The sequence below is a fragment of the Herpailurus yagouaroundi genome, unplaced genomic scaffold, assembly GCF_014898765.1.
Source record: "Herpailurus yagouaroundi ecotype Mexico unplaced genomic scaffold, PumYag 186, whole genome shotgun sequence".
Lineage (NCBI taxonomy): Eukaryota > Metazoa > Chordata > Mammalia > Carnivora > Felidae > Herpailurus > Herpailurus yagouaroundi.
The window spans coordinates 46,400,687-46,409,792 of NW_024412417.1; the positions used below are offsets into that span (position 1 = coordinate 46,400,687).

At 58.9% G+C, this 9,106-nt stretch overlaps 1 pseudogene; it reads left to right on the plus strand.

Annotated features, from left to right (window-relative positions):
* The first annotated feature begins 8,206 nt into the window (after positions 1 to 8,206).
* LOC121043239 (transcription elongation factor A protein-like 8) lies at positions 8,207 to 8,528 on the plus strand (annotated as a pseudogene).
* Positions 8,529 to 9,106: the final 578 nt, after the last annotated feature.

The window sequence follows — 9,106 nt, forward strand, 5'->3', positions numbered from 1 at the left end:
GTGCCATGGAGCTGGGGTCCCCCTCGTCGACCCTGGGAGACCGCCCCGCGGCAGTGGCATGAGATGGCCATTCAGGCGAGAAGAGACGTGGCCGGGGCCAGGCCCTGTGCTCCAAGCTCTACGCCCCTCTGCACCCGACACGGCGGGACAGCTTGTCTCTGGGAAGGAAAGACCGACACGATGCACGCTTGGGGACCAGCAATGCAGAGCAGGGTCCCCAGACCCCGGCCCGAGTCCTGTCCCCGCACCACCCTGGAGCGTGGCCTGGAGCAGGGCCCCGACACTCTGGGGAGGGCCTGGAGGGCAGGGGTCCAGCTGACTTGTCTCTGCATCCCTGACACACAGTAGGTGCTCACTTCACGTCATTGTAGGTGCCTCTGAGGATCTGTCCCTAGATCCCCTTTTCAGAGACTCATTGATTACCGGCCAACACGGTGCCAGGGAAATAGAACGGCGGCCACGGACGGAACCTTAGCAGCCGTACCAAAGAAAATGAGAAGAAACGGGCGGAAGTAATTTTAACGATACATTTCTTTAATCCATATGCCTGAGAAATGATCATGTCAACATGTCATCAACGTACGGATCAGTAAGGAGATACTTTAGTCTTTCTCCCCGGCAGAGCCCCCATCGGTCCCGTCCCATGTCCAGTGCCAGCAGCCACGTGGGGCTGGAGTCCTCAGGGAGCATCCAGCACGGGGGGCGCTGAAGTGCTGTGTTTGCAATGTGACCGAGGGAGCAGGCTGCAGTCTCCCTGTGTGCAGGCAGCTGGCCTGGGAGACAAGAGGAAGGCAGAGGGGACACCTTGCTCGTCTGCGGGAGGACCACTGGCCGGCGCCCTGGGGGGCGGTGGGCAGCCTGTGGGTGCAGCATTAGGACAGGGGGCGTAGCTCCTTGCGGGTCAGAGGGACAGAGGAGTGAGGGCCGTGAGGTGACAGAGAAGCACCCGGCTGTGGGACCACCAGGAGGCGTCTCTCGCACCTGCAGCCCCAACGACACGCGGCCGAGTGGGGCCCGGCACCTGGACCTGCCCCCTCCCTGGGGCCTGGCTGCTCATGTCTGCATTCCAGAGCCTGGCGCAGGGCCCGCCCCAGGGGCCCTGCCACTGCTGAGTGACTCAGTTGCTCCCACAGTAATGACACTGGTTCCTCCGTCCATTCACGCATCGTGCCATCACCGAAGCAACGCCATCGAGCACAGACTGTGTGTCGAGCCCCCATCACAGGGCGGGGCACGCCAAGGGAGCAAGTCGAGATCGAGGTACAGGCAGGGCCACGTTCCCTCCGAAGGCTCTGGGGGAGATCACTGCCTTGACTCTCGTAGTCCCTGCGGGCTGGTGACCATCTTGAACGCTCCTTGGCTTGTGGCCTCATCACCCCAATCTCTGCCCCTGTCCTCGCGTGCCCTAATCCACGGTGACCTCATCTCAGCTTAACATCCGCGAAGATGCTCTTGCCAGGTAAGGTCACCTTCCGAGGCTCAGGGCACGTGAGCTCTGAGGGACCCTTTACAGTCTGGCTCAGAGTCTCTTCCCTACATTATCTCACAGTTGTCCCCGGTTGCAGTCCTGACTGTGTCATCCTGGCCGAGGGTTGCTTCTCAGGGGCTGAGGTACACACGGAGCTGTGGGACGAGAGGCTGGGGGTCGTCGTGGGTGGCCCAGGTGAGTGGCGTTCAGGAGGGGCACCCACAGGCCCAGGACTGGGTGCTGTTTCTGGCGTGGGCTGGGGGGGGTGCTCCGTGAGGGCAGGTTTGGATGAAGGAGAGGCAGCCGGCCCGGGTGCTGAGAGCGCTTGAGGACATTTCCTGGGGCCCAGGGCTCATGCAGGAGGCTGGGCTGGCCCCCGACTCATCAGTCCCCAGTCTGGTGCCAGGGTGAGGGGCGGCATGAGGCAGAGGGGGCCCTGAGCGCGTGCCATATGCCCTGGGAGCTGCCTGGGAGGGCGGAAGCTGGTTCTCCTGTCTGAGGAACGCGGTGGTGGCACTGACCCGAGGTCGGGCACCAAGGCCCAGGTCAGCACCAGGAGTGGCCAGTCCAGTGGGACTCGTGGCCGGAAGAGAGCAGGGGAACGGTGAGGGCCGGTCTGAAATGCCCCAGCTGAAGGCTGTGGGCAAGTTCTGGGGGGGGGGGGGGCTGAGTTGCAAGGGTACCCCTGGATTCCCCCGTCCCCCATCCTGGGGGGTCAGGGCAACAAAAGAAGGTCTAAAAGGTGGGGGCAGATACACCCCCCTGTCTGCAGCCCCCTGCCCGGCAGCGGAGAGGACCCCAGCCTGGGCAGGGGAGGGCTGCCTCCGTTGTCCGGGGCCGGACTCCCCAGTGGGACTTTCCCGGCAAGAAAGAGCTCATGAAACCAAGCCACCCTGAACCCACTCACAGGGCTGACGCTCCCTGCCAGGCCCTTCCAGAACATTCGACCGGGTTCATCTAAGGCTGACATCAGCGTCCTCATCCCTCCCACGCAGGGTGGGACCTGTCTCCCACGGAGCCCCCTGCTCAGCACCTGTGGCCTCCACCCTCCCTGGAGGTGTCCCTAGACGTATCGGGGAAGTGGGAGCGGCTCCTTCCTTCCGTGTGTAGTTCCTGAAAGGGCTCCAGTGCTTGAAAAGGACACCTCAGGGGGTCAGGGGTGAATGGGGGGGGGTGACCCAGGTCCCAGGGACCGCCCCAGGCCACTGCCCACCAGAGAGCTCACAGTCTCCCTCTTCCCCAGACACTCACTCACGTGCACAGGAAAACACACGAATGAGCACACGCCTGGAAGTGTCGGGGGCCAGCTGGGAGAGGAGCCGTGGGGCTGGGCAGCGGTGGGGCCTCCAGGCCTCCGCCCCTCCTTGGCCCCGGGGTCAGCCCGCTTTGGGTTTGCCAGTGGAGAGGGACAGAGGAGGGACAGGAGAGCCCAGCTGCAGCTCTGACCTGAGCTGCTCCAAGGGACCAGGTTGTGGCCGGGCCCCCAGCCCCACCTCCCAGCTGGGGAGCGCTTCTGAGCCCTTTTCTGTGGGCCGGAGCAGGACCAACCCCCTCCCCGGGCTATCTCTCGAATGTTTTCACCATGGGAAGGTGGCATTTCCAGTCTGGCCTTGGAGGCGCCCGCCCCTCTGAGCCCCTGAGACCCCGCTCTGTCCTGTCCGAGCTGTGTTCGGGACCCAGCTGGAAACCCCTGGCCTGGGTGATGGGGAGACAGAGAGGCCACCAGCCCACCCCGGCATCTATGCCAACATGTACTACGTGTGCAGAGACAGGCCCCGACCTGAATTTACAAAGTGCCATGAGACGAGCCTGCGGAAGCAGTCCCAGGAGTGCAGACTTGACTGACTTTGGCCAAATGGTCTGAAAATCCCTTCTAATACAATATTCCAGTGAGGGAGCTATTGTCGACCGCCCAGCAAGTGTTGACCCCCCGGCAGAGGGGCGGTGGGGCTTGGCGAGGCTATAGGGCCCGTGGGGTGGGCCTGTCCCAGCCAGGGAAGGCTGTGGCCACACACAGAGAAGCAGGTCCGCTTGGGGCCGGGGCCCGGGCTTTGGAGGCAGACCCACCCAGGTGTTCCTCCGCACACGGGCTACTGTGTGCTCTTGGGTAAGTGGCTTACCCGGCTCAGCCTCAGGCCCCGATCTACCAAACGGGGTGGCACATTGTCACAGCCTTATAGAGACGACCCATAGGAGAATGCCTGCGTGTACATAAAGCACTGAGTGCGGATCAGACGAGCAACAGCAGACGTTGCCGTCATGACCACGGCCAGCCCCTCACCTCTGTCTGCCCTGGCCTTCACCCTCGCACCAGCCTCGTGGGGTATGCGCGGCCGTCCCCCCCTTGCAGCTGGTGAGGGGCGGAGCTCAGGCTTGTAGGGGGCCTTTCCGCCTCCAACGCTGGTGCCCTCTGAGCTGGCAGCGCCCCGTCTTCTGAAAAGTGCCGTGTGAGAGGGGCTGAGCTGAGGCTCTGGAGCCAGGAAGAAGTGCAGAGCCAGGCTGGCTACTAGGTTGGCAACCCAAGGGCAGGCACAGAGGACACGGGCCTCGTGGTCAGAGGGACACGATGAGGACGTGAGAGGCGTGTCGAGGTGCAGGGAGTCACCTCCACCCGAGTGGGGGAAGCAAGGAGGCAGGTGCGGGGGGCTTCCTGGAGGAGGTGGCATCCGAGCCAGAGTTATCAGGGAATAAACGGGAAAGGGCATTCTAGGGCACCGGGAACAGCAGGTGCAGGAGAAAATAATCTTGAGTCACCTTGGGCCTCTCTCCGGGGCCCTCAAGGGCAGGTTAGGGCCTGACTTCCCCTTTCCCATACATTTACTGTCAGCTGCCTATTTTTATTCGTCCTGATTCCTGGTCTGGATGGGCTAAGACAGTTCTCACATCTGTCCCCTCCTCTTGCCTGAGCACACAGCACCAGCCGCCGACCGCAGCTTCCTGTCTGGGAGGATGAGTGTGGCCACCCTGGCACGCCTCGTCGGGGTGCCTCCCCGGCCGCTCCCACAGGGGCTGCTCCTGCCAACGGGCCCGAAGGATCCCGGGGTCTCCCGGCCCCCTCCCCCTCGTACCGTCCTTCCCTGCCTGGGACTCTCTCAGGGACCGCAGGGCGTCAAGGGCCGGCCCAGCGCAGCCTGTGGGGGGTGGGGGGGCTGGCTTCCCGCTTTCCTGTGGAAGTCACCTCTCATCCGTTCCCGCAGTCCGGGGGACGGGGGCGGGACAGGTGCATGGTATTTGAAGTTGGGGAAGTACCTTCAAAACAATCGTGTTGATTTAAATATAATGGTGCTCCAGAAATAGACGAGACGGTTGACTTTCTCTTTTTTTGGACCAAGTGTTTCATTTTTGTAAAGAATAGGTCTCACCATCGTAACACGGACACGCCTGCCCCCCGCCAACCCCCTGGTGAAAACTCAGATGCCACCGCTCCCGTCCTGAACTCAGCATCAGCACCTTTCCTCTGCCTTCCGCTATTCTTGCCAACGTGCGTTCTGTCCGCGCTTGGACTTTGTTGTTTTTTTCTTTAAGTTTTTGAATGTTTGTTTATTTTTAAGAGAGAGAGAAAGAGAGAGAGAGAGAGAGAGCACGAGTGGGGGAGGGGCAGAGAGGGAGACACAGAATCCGAAGCAGGCTCCGGGCTCGGAGCTGTCAGCACAGAGCCCGACGCGGGGCTCGAACCCGTGAACCCCAGAGCCGAAGTCGGACACTTGACCGACTTAAGCCACCCTGGCGCCCCTGGACTTTGTTAAACGGTGCCGCTGTGTGTGTTTTCCGGTGACTTTACTCTTTCCCTCGATATGAGGCCTGCGAATGACTGCTGAATGGCACCCCCTGCACAGATGCACCCTAACCGATGGACAGGGGGACTTACTCTTTTATTCATCAAATTCTCCCTGTGCACCTGCTACTTTGTGCCAGGCATAGGGCTCGGCACTGGGAACCGGGTGCACAGAGCGCAGAGGGCCTGCCTGGGGTCGCCCGGGCTGCTGGCGCCGGGCTGGGTCCAGCTTGGAGCAGATTCCACTTGAACCACATGTGTCCGGCCGCGCTGTGCCCCGGGACTGTCAGGCGCGATGGCGGCCGGCACAGCAGGCACTCCATACACATTTGTTGAGCAGAACGAAATGCCGTTATCTAGACGAAGAAAGTACTGTCACTTCCATTTCGCAACCAACAAACTAGAGCATTGACCCCGTGGTTGCAAAGCCTGGACGTACCCGAGAGTCGTCGAGGATCCCTTCAGGCCCACAGTGGCCCGGGCCCAGCTGGACAGCTGGTCCTCTACCGCCAGGGGTGGGGCCTGGCAGGGGAGGGGGGGCGCTTGTTGGATCTACGGCCGGTGTGAAGGGCCCCCTCTGCATCCCTCAGACTCCTGTGGAGATACCGGAGAGATTGCACAGAGCTCGCACGCTCTGCAAGCGACACGGGCCGTTAGCATTTACCAACACCTGGCTTCCTCTTATTTATTAATATTCTAAAGAGAAAACAGCCTTTGGCAATGGGGTTCTAGCTGGTTAGGGCAGGAGCAGGCTGTCCGGGCAAGGGGGCCCTCTTGATGCGTGGCCTCCCGTGATGCCCAGCAGCACCTGGGCCGTTCGTGGTGACACCATCGCTCTGGATGATGGCTCGGGCTTCGCCGGTTGCAGATCTATTAGAACCGCACTCTGGCCCTCTTAGAGTTCTCCCATCCCCCCCACCATAGCGGAGGGAGGCAAAAGGCCCAGACTGAACCATTGCCAACCACTCACGCTCATGCACACACACACACGCATGAAGGCCCACGTGCACACGCACACAGCCCGCAGGATGCCCCATTTAGATGTCTACAGGCCTGTCAAGGTCACCTGTCTCTCCAAGGCTCCTCTGCCCCACCTGCCTGGGTCCTGAGACCTTCCCATGAGCGAGGGCCTGCTCTGTGCTGGGCTCTGTGCCCGCTCCGGGGATAGAGTGATGGGCATCTCAGCCACAGTCCCTGCCGTGGGAGCTGACGGACCAACACACCTCTAGAGGACGGTGGTGTCCATGCTAGGAGGTGGTATGGGTGCCCGTCATCTGTGGGGCCACGGAGGAGAAGGCTGGACCCACGCTTGCCCCCAGCTCCCTCCCTGTCCTGGCAATCCTGCCTCCTGAGTGTTTCTCACTCTGTGCCCCCCCCCCAACTCTACCCACAGCCCATTCAGACCCCTCGCTCCCCTGCCTGATGAACGCAGAACTCATATCCGGTTTTGTCCCTCTGCCCTGCAGCCCGAGTCAGTCTTCTCAAATACCTAACTAGACTCATTTCTTTCCTGGGCAAAGTCTCCAGCCATTTGCCACCATCCCCAGGACAGATGGGGCCTCCTGATCGTGGCGCCTGAGCCTTCCCAATCTGGCCCCTGCCCCCAATTCCAGAGGTCTTCATCCTTCCCCCAGGTGTGTGTGGAGCCCCCCGCTACACTCCGGGCCCTGGTCCGGGGCCAGGCCAGAGCGGTGGGCAGCACAGACATCTGTTAGCAGCTCCACGGCTGCAGGACCCGAGGACTTGTTCGTCGGGCTCTGCACCCACCGCGCTGTCCCCTGTGTCCAGCCTGCGTGCCCTCCGGGCCTCTTCTCCCCGGAAAATGCCTCTTTATCCTCTCCGGTGGGTTGCAGGGGTTCCTCCTGTCACCTGAGCCTCCCGCTGGAACACGTCTCTGATGGCACAGGACCTCTGCTTTCTTCTGTCCTCTGAGCACACATTCGCTGCTCCGGGAGCTCCTGGGGGAGGGCAGGTCAGGTCTTGTATTTCATTCTCTGTGTTCCCAGTTGGACCAGACGTATAGTAGGTGCTCAATAAACATCCCAACAGAAATGAGGAAACTGAGGCTCAGGAGGTAAAGTGACTTCCTCGCTAGTGACTTCAGACAGCTTGAATCTGGAAACATTCCTGTCTGATTTCTTTTTCTCTTTTAATTTTTTTTAATGTTCATTTATTTTTGAGAGAGAGAGAAAGAGTGTGTGAGCAGGGGAGGGGCAGAGACACGGAGACACAGAATCGGAAGCAGGCTTCAGGCTCTGAGCTGTCAGCACAGAGCCCAACATGGGTCTTGAACCCACGATCCAAGAGATCATGACCTGAGCTGAACTTGGACGCTTAACCGACTGAGCCCCCCAGGCGCCTCTTGTGTCTGATTTCTATGCAGTGAACACTTTCTCATGACATGTTGGTCCCCTTATTTCCTGGAGAAAACTGTTTATTCTGACTCATGTTTTCTTTATTTATAGACATGTAAACTTCACCAAGAAAAATCAAAGCTTGGCATATATTTTCAGACAGAAAACCAGCTAGCCCCTACCGCAGAATTTTCATGAGGAAATTAATAATTTAACTGTTTGAAAACCAGCTGTAGTGCAGCTGCATGTTGCTGGAGAAGGAGAAAAGTGCCCCACGTCCTTTCAGGCCTCTCGGTATCTTGGGTGTGACACACATTGAGTGAGGAAGGAGGGAGCAAAATCTCCTGAATCCCTGAAGGATTAATTTACTCAAAAGAAATAACAGAAAAATACTCAGGGCGCCTGGGTGGCTCAGTTGGTTAAGCATCTGACTTCAGCTCAGGTCACGATCTCGCGGTCCGTGGGTTCGAGCCCCGCGTCGGGCTCTGGGCTGATGGCTCAGAGCCTGGAGCCTGTTTCCGATTCTGTGTCTCCCTCTCTCTCTGCCCCTCCCCCGCTCATACTCTGTCTCTCTCAAAAATAAATAAACATTAAAAAAAAAAATACTCTATGCAAACGTCTTGTGAAGGAAATGAGGAACCACAGAACACCCCAAAGATGGAGGCCTTCAGAAGATGCACGGGAGGCAGAAGGCCATCATCAGCCTTCCGAAGGGGTAGCCAGGAAGCAGAAGGAAACCCAGGAGGAGGGCTGACCCAACTGGCCAGGGGTTTAGATAGGACACTCCCCCGGGGCGCTTGATAAGAAGAACAGGTGAGCCACAGAGGCTTAGGGGAGAGGTTCGAGAAGAGTAAGAAACAAGTCTGTGATGATGCATCGGAAGCAAAGACATTCACCCAGCCGTCCTCATCCTGTGCGCTCGGGGCCCTGAATTCTTTTTCTGTCTGATGTTAAATCTGGCCCCTGCTTTCTCTCTTTTAACATTTCCTGATGTCTCGTTGAACTTCATTTTACTTTTTAAAAAATGTTTTATTTATTTTTGAGAGAGGGACAGAGAGCAAGTGGGGGAGGGGCAGAGAGAGAGGAAGACACAGAATCCGAAGCAAGTTCCAGGCTCTGAGCTGTCAGCACAGAGCCCGCCAGACAGGGGCTCGAACCCACGGACCATGAGATCATGACCGGAGCCGAGGTCAGACGCCCAACCGACTCGGCCACCCAGGCGCCCCAGTCTTCATTTTACTTTTAATCATCTGGTGAAGTTTTGTTTTAGGTAGTTTTCTTGTTACCAGCATCTCGCTGGAGTTTGTATTTTGACTCAGTCTCCGGGTCTGTTTCCCAATTGGATGGCTTCCCACGTATGAATGAAAATAGATTCATTCTATGTTGTAAAGTAAGACCTAACAGGTTACAAAGCAGTATATTCAGTACGAGCTCACATACGTAGGATTAAACCCCAGCCTGTGTGCGTGTGTGCGCATGTGTGCAGACATATATACGTACACCAAAAAC